The sequence below is a fragment of the Rattus norvegicus genome, chromosome 4 (genome assembly GCF_036323735.1).
Source record: "Rattus norvegicus strain BN/NHsdMcwi chromosome 4, GRCr8, whole genome shotgun sequence".
Classification (NCBI taxonomy): Eukaryota; Metazoa; Chordata; class Mammalia; order Rodentia; family Muridae; genus Rattus; species Rattus norvegicus.
Window position 1 is genome coordinate 158,337,140 of NC_086022.1, and position 7,994 is coordinate 158,345,133.

At 38.6% G+C, this 7,994-nt stretch overlaps 1 pseudogene; it reads left to right on the plus strand.

Annotated features, from left to right (window-relative positions):
• Positions 1 to 2,128: 2,128 nt before the first annotated feature.
• Eif4e-ps1 (eukaryotic translation initiation factor 4E, pseudogene 1) lies at positions 2,129 to 6,223 on the plus strand (annotated as a pseudogene).
• The last annotated feature ends 1,771 nt before the right edge of the window (positions 6,224 to 7,994 follow it).

The following is a 7,994-nucleotide window of genomic DNA, read 5'->3' on the forward strand; positions in this document are numbered from 1 at the left end:
GTTTTGGTACAGAGACAAGCAGATAGACCAGTGGAACAGAATTAAAGACCCAGAAATGAATCCACATACCTATGGTCACTTGATATTTGACAAAGGATCTATAACCATCCAATGAAAGAAATATATCATTTTAAACAAAAGGTGTTGCTTCAAGTGGAGTTCAGCATGTAGAAGAATGCAAATCAGTCCATTCTTATCACCATGTACAAAGGTTAAATTCCAGTGGATCAAGGACCTCCACATCAAACCAGGTATACTCAAACTAGTAGAAGAAAAAGTGGGGAAGAGTCTTGAACACATGGGCACTGGGGAAAATTTCCTATACAAAACACCAATGCCTCATGCTCAAAGATCAAGAATCGACAAATGGGACCTCATAAAACTGCAAAGCTTCTGTAAGGCAAAAGACACTGTTATTAGCACAAAACAGCAACCAACAGATTGGAGAAAGATCTTTACCAATCCTAAATCTCATAGAGGGCTAATATCCAAAATATACAAAGAACTAAAGAAGTTTGACTTCTGAGAGCCAAATGATCCTATTAAAAAATGGGGTACAGAGCTAAGCAAAACATTCTCTGCTAAGGATTATAGCTTGGCCAAAAAGCTTCTAAAGAAGTGTTCAACATCCTTAGTCAACAGGGAAATGCAAATTGAAAACAACCATGTGATTCTACCTCACACCAGTCAGAAGGGCTAATATAAAAAGCTAAGGTAACAGCACATGCTGGCAAAGATGTGGAGAAAGGGGAACACTCCTCCATTGTTGGTGGGATTGCACACTGGTACAACCACTCTGGAAATCAGTCTGGAGGTTCTTCAGAAAATTGAACATTCCACTACCTGAGGACCCAGCTATACCTCTCTTGGGCATATACACAAAGATGCTCCAACATTCAGCAAAGACACATGCTCCACTATGTTCATACCAACCTTATTTATAATAGCTGGAAGTTGCAAAGAACCTAGATGCCCTTCAACAGAGGAATGTATTAAAAAAATGTGGTACATCTACACAATGGAGTACTACTCAGCTATCAAAAACAATGACTTCATGAAATTCATAGGCAAGTGGAATGAACTACAAAATATCATTCTGAGTGAGGTTACTCAAACACAGAAAAACACACTTGGTATGTACTCATTGATAAGTGGATAATAGCCCAAAAGTTTGAACTACCCAAGATGCAATTCACAGACCACAGGAAACTCAAGAAGAAGGATGACCAAAATGTGGATGCTCCCACTCATTCTTTTTTTTTTAAACCAAAGATACATTTATTTTACAAATATAATATTTGTATTATATATAATGTAATTTTTATAAATAAAATATTTATTTATTTATTGTTTTTTTCCTGTTTTTCTTTCTTTTTTTTTTTTGAGATAGGGTCTCACTGTGTAGCCTTGGCTGTCCTGGAACTCCCAACTCCCTCTGTAGACCGGGCTGGCCTTGAACTCACAGAGATCTGTCTGCCTCTACCTCCCGAGTACTGGGATTAAAGACAGATTTTTAAAAACCCACATAAACAAAAAAGAAGAAAGAGGAAAAAGAGGATAATTTGGCATGTTTAGTTAAGCGTGGAAGATTGGAAAAAAATGAACTTATCTCTTGTTTTTTTTTCCCCAAGTATCATTAAAACAGTGCGAAACCATGCACACTGGGGCATAAACTGTGGGGGAGAGGCCAGAAAGTATTAACAGTGGAGAGAAGCCGGGTGTGGTGGCATCCTAGCTCTCTGCAGATGGTAACAGAATCATCTCAAAAACAAACAAAACCCAACTGCCACAAAAAGAAGGGAATTAGTTCAAATTCTCCATGTGGTACTGCCTAGCTTTGTTCTTCAAAAACACAGCCAAACATACACTACCTTCCTGGCAGAGGTTGGGAAATTTATTTGAAATGATTCCAGGAGAAAAGTCAGCTTGTTATGACACTGTCTTATGGTGAAACTTAGCAGGTGATGAGCCTCACCCATGCTCAGGAACCTTAAATAGCATTAAATAACATTTAAAAAGGTTTTGTGTGTGTGTGTGTGTGTGTGTGTGTGTGTGTGTGTGTGTGTGTGTGTACATGTGTGTAGATGTGTACACATTTGTGTACATGTGTGTACACGCAGTGGCGAGCATGCTGAGCTCGGATGACGACTTTGTGGAGTTGATTTTGTCCTTCCATTGTCTTTCGGGTATTGAGGAATCTAGATCACCAGGCTTACATGGCAAGCACCTTTACCTGCTAAACCATCTTGCCAGCCCTGTTGAAACTTTGTTATCATTTTAAAATGTTTTGCTGGTCCTAAGAATCAAACCCAGTGCCTTAAGCATGCCAGGGAAATGCTATAACACTGAATAAGATCCTAAGCTTTGAGGATAGGAAGTTTGAAGGCAGCCTGAGGACATGAGAGGCCCTGTTTCAAAAATCCAACCAACCAACCAACCAGCAACCAACAGTGACTGCACGCAGTACTGAAGTGGAGTGGGAAGTGGTGATGTGAATATGTGAGATTTTTCATCTGTTAAACGTATTCCCAGCACGGCCACACGAAGAGGCCTAGAAACAGTATCTCCATCAGTGGTATTCTAGATGTTAAGACTGAGGTCCTGAAATATCTTTATTTTTTTCTGGAGGTGGGGGTCTTACTTAATCCCTTCTGGCCTCAAAGCCACTCACTATGTAGCTGTGGATGACTTTGAACTTGTAAACCTACTGCCTCGACTTCCTGAATATTCAGATTACAGATGTGTGCTATCATGTCCTGTTTCTGGGGTCCTGGAGATGGAACCCAAGGCTTCATGCATGTTAGATATTCTGCCAATTGAGTTATACCTCCAGGCTCCCAGGCCTTTAACCCCTGAAGAATCTTTATCTATCTCTATCTATCTATCTATCTATCTATCTATCTATCTATCTATCTATCTATCTATCTATGTATATGGTCGATTGGAGAAATTACAAAATCTAGATGAGATGACTTATCAAGATAAGTCTGAAGAATTTTGTAATAATCAGTTGTGAAGAAATCAGAACCCCTTTGGGTTATGTCAAGATTCAGGCGCCAACTTAGACTAGGACAGTTGAGCTTTGTATGTAGGCGTGCATGTGTGAAAGGCTAGAGGACAACCTCAGGGACCATTCTTCAGGCACCTCGTCTGTGTCATTCTCTCATGGTATCTCTCTCTCATCTCTGACTCACCAAGGTGACCTCCTGTGATCTGTCTCCTCAGGTCTAGAGTCATTAAGAGATGACCACAGCGGGCCTTACGCAAGACAGTTTTCCAGCTAGGCCACTTCCCCAGTCCAACCATTTGACCTTTAGACAGGATAACATGGTAATAGATCAAAACCCCATGACATGACTAAATCTTAAAAGCAAGTCTTTGTAGGACATTGGTGAACCTACCTGTCTCCTTTAAAACTGGCGCTCCCACTCATTCTTAAGGGGAAAAATATCCATAGGAGGGGATATGGAAGCCACATTTAGAGCAGCAACTCAACGAATAGCCATTCAGAGTCTGACCCACATGTGGTCCATATACATACAGTCACCAAAACTAAATCAAAAGATTGATGAAACTAAAGAAGGCATGCTGAGAGGGATGGGATATAGATCTCTCCTGGGAGATACATCCAGAGCATATCCAACACAGAGGTCAGTGCTAGCAGCAAATCACTGAACTGAGAACAGGACCCCATTTAGGGGAATTAGAGGAAGGATTGAAAGAGCTGAAGGGGCTTGGTACCCCATAAGAACAACAATGCCAACCAACCAGAGCTTCTAGCAACTAACCCACCACCAAAAGACTATACCTGGACTATCCCAGGGCTCCAACTGCATATGTAGCAGAGAATAGGCTTATTGTGGCATCAGTGCAAGGGGAAGCCCTTTATCCTACCAAGTTTGGACCCCCAGTGCAGTGGAATATGGGGAGGGGGGAATAAGGGGTATGTATAGGGGGAATACCTGTATGGGGAAGGGGGATGGGAGGGAATAGGGGCTTGTGGGCAGAAAACTGGGAAGAGGAATAATGTTTGAAATGTAAGTAAAGAAATATTTCTAATCAAAATATTAAAAAAAAACAATGTAACTAATAATGGCCCACTTAATGTCAAGCACATTGATTACACAGTACCAACAGTTAATGCAGAGTAAATGAGTTACATATACGATTTCTGTACACTAGTTTCCATGAAAGTACACAGCATAGTACTTAAGATGCAAGGTATTGTAACAACAGCATACTTTGGACACTCTGAGCAGATATCTCAGGAGAGATACCAGTATGTTGACTATGGACAGAACACAACTTACCCGTTGGCCCAATCTGATTAATGTCTTTCAGCCAAAACAGTAAACACTGAAGGAGATGTGGTTGCAGCCAATAACACATCCGAGACATTGTCAGAACTGTCAGTGGGGAGGTACTGCATCAAAGGACATCTTTAATTGAGCACGTCTAAAGTTTACGCTGGAATTTTTACAGTCCAGCTATTAGAATTTTGTCCTTCTCTACTTCCTGGACTCTTTATTTTCTATGTTGGCAATTTGCTCCTACCAAGAGCTTTTCTTCCATTCTAAGTTAACTGATTGACTTTCTTCTTACCTTTGTTCCCAAGGTGAAAAATTGAGACTTCCTTAAAATACAATAAATAATTATACAAAAGCTATTGTTTTAATATATACATCTACTGATAATGTAGTTCAGTCCTGGAAATAATTTGAAAAATAACTTCTGAAGACCTTTATATGAAATTACTGAAAGCCTATTATTCATGGAGAACTTTTAAAAACTGACCTGTTTTATAAATTCCCATTCTTACATGGTAGTTGTTCAACTATATGATAACTTAGCTATTAGCTAAATGTTTTTAGCCTTTAATTTCTTGAAATTCTACTGACTTGCATGTTTTGTCTTATTTCTAGCTAATGGTTGCATAATATTCACCAACCATAACAGTCTTCCAAACTCTGTCCTACATTTTGTAAGAGCCTCTCAGTATGTATTTCATGTATAGCTTTGTGAACTTTCTGTGTGATCTTCGAACATATTCCTTTAATGTACAATATTGTAAATAAACTGAATGGCTTTTATATAAAAATAAATATAAATGGAAAGTAAAAAATCATGTAACTTAAAGAAAGAGATGCCTAAAAGGGTAGAAGCCTAGAAAATACCAAACAAATTGGACCAGAAAGCAAAATCCCTTTGCCACATAATAATCTAAACACCAAACGTACAGAACTTAGAAATTAAAAGCAGGAAAAAATGGCCAAGTAACATATAAAGGCAGACCTATTAGAATTACACATGACTTGTCAACAGAGATTCTCAAAGACAGAAAGGGGCTGGACAGATGTCTTTCAGACTGTAGGAGAAAACAGAGATCAACCCAGACTACTAATACCCAGCAAAACTTTCAATTATCACAGATGGAGAAAACAAAATATTCTGTGACAAATTACATTTATACAATATCTATCCACAAATTCAGTCCTAAACAAACATCAGATTGATCTCTAAGATTACCATATCCACTACCAACTGTGACTACTCACTTTTTAAGGATGGTATTTAGCCTGTGTGGAAGATGAGGAAAACAGTAGATGATAAAGATGATGGTTAATTACATTGATTAAGCAGCAGGGAGGAAGTGACCTCAACCATGTTTCGCTAGGGATACTGCTGTTCCTTTTTGGAGAATCTTCTGATGTTCTATGTGGAGCTGTTGTTAATGTTAAAGCTAAAGATGAAAAGATAGCAATATGAACTACTGAATGTGAAAACAGGGATGCAATCACACACATAGGGAGAGTATGCAAGGAAAAGTTAGAACTTCCTCTGAAGATAGCGATTAATGATCAGACCCATGTAAACACAGCTACAAAGAGCAGCTCCACCACTAAAATTAGGCTTGTTGTTTAAGAGGACACATTTTGAGTATTCTCGCTGTAGACTGCATCACACATCATTGAGATTGAGAGCTGAGCCAACACCTCATCGAAGCAGAGTGGACTACACCAGAAATTGATTCCATCCACATGATGCTAGGTTACAAGAGAAGTCTCATTCACCTTTGTCTTGTACTCCTGTGTTCATTCTCTTCTCCCATCCCCAAGTTTAACTAGTGTGTCCACTATCCTAATCAAAGAATTACAGTATACATCACCCCAGAACACACAGATATGTTCTGGGCCCACTCTGTAACAGCTGGTTTGAATTACCATGATGCATACATTTGCCCTTCCACAGTATTCATAAAAGAAGTTGCATCTCTATCACCTTAATAGGAAAAGATCTAGTTTTGTTCTATTCAGTGCAGGAGAGGATTTTGCTGGTATGAGGGTCTGAGTACAGCTTTCTAGCAACCTTCTGTTTCTTGTCACAGCATTGTCTTTGCTGTCTATTTGCTGATGGTTGTTAAATGTTAATTTATTTGCTTTACTCCTTAATAACATTAGTGATTCTGATTTCAGTTTTTCTTTGTTTTTGTTTTTTTCTCCATTCTTTACATTGGTAAAGAATCCAGGAATATGACAGAAAGTTGGAATAAATATTAAATTTGTGCATTCTTTGGTAACATTTTTGAAACTACAAAGCTTTGCTACAAATTTATGAATTTCATTCAAATCAGGGGTCTGTGTGGACTGTAAAAATGTAACACTATAATTACATTCCTTCCTAGAATTAGTATGTGTGTTTTTGTGTCATTATGCTATAGTTTACACTTTGTATTATAGGTTATTTTTCTTTGGTTACAATGACTCAAGTAGAAAAGCAGTCCTATCTATATTAAATCAGTGTACAAAACTATAAATAAAATGTGTACACTGATATCTTAAAAATTAATGACATCATGAAATTTGCAGGCAAATGAATGGAACTAGAAAACATCATCCTGAAAGTGGCTTCCCATACCCAGAAAGACAAACATGACAAAAGCCTAGCATAACTGTCACCAGAGAGGCATCACCAAGTAACTGCTGGACTCAGATGCAGAGACTCACAACCAAACCTTAAGACGAACTTGAGGAATGCTGTGGAAGATGGAGAGGAAGAACTGAAGGAGCCAGAGAGGTCACAGATACCATGAGAAAACCTACAGGATCAACTAACCTGTACCCATAGGGTCTCATTGAAAGAAACTAAACTGCCAGCTTTAGAGCATGCATGGATGGACGTAGACTTTTTGCACATGTGTAAGATTTGTTCAGCTCTGTCTTCATGTGGAACTCCTAAAACAGGAGCACTGGCTGTCTTTGACTATTGATCAACTTTGGATTCTTTTCCCCTGGACTATCTTGTCTAGCCTCAATAGAAGGTGTGCCTAGTCTTACTACAACTTGATATGGCGGTTGGATGATATCAATGGGAGGCCTCCCCTCTTCTGGGGAGGGAAAAGGAGGGGAGAGGAAAGGGAGAAACTGGGATGAGAGGAAGAAGAGGGATCAGTAAGTAAATTTGAAATCATGCCATTTCTCTAAAAAAAATCTGTGAGTTAAAAATTTATATTTAATTTTATGTATATGTATTTCAAAACATTATCTCATAATCATATACAATGTAAGATGTTAAAAAATACAAATTTACCAAAAGCAATCTACAGATTCAATGCAATCCCCATCAAAATACCAATCCAATTCTTCAAAGAGTTAGACAGAACAATTTGCAAATTCATCTGGAATAACAAAAAACCCAGGATAGCTAAAGCTATCCTCAACAATAAAAGGACTTCAGGGGGAATCACTATCCCTGAACTCAAGCAGTATTACAGAGCAATAGTGATAAAAACTGCATGGTATTGGTACAGAGACAGACAGATAGACCAATGGAATAGAATTGAAGACCCAGAAATGAACCCACACACCTATGGTCACTTAATTTTTGACAAAGGAGCCAAAACCATCCAATGGAAAAAAGATAGCATTTTCAGCAAATGGTGCTGGTTCAACTGGAGGGCAACATGTAGAAGAATGCAGATCGATCCATGCTTATCA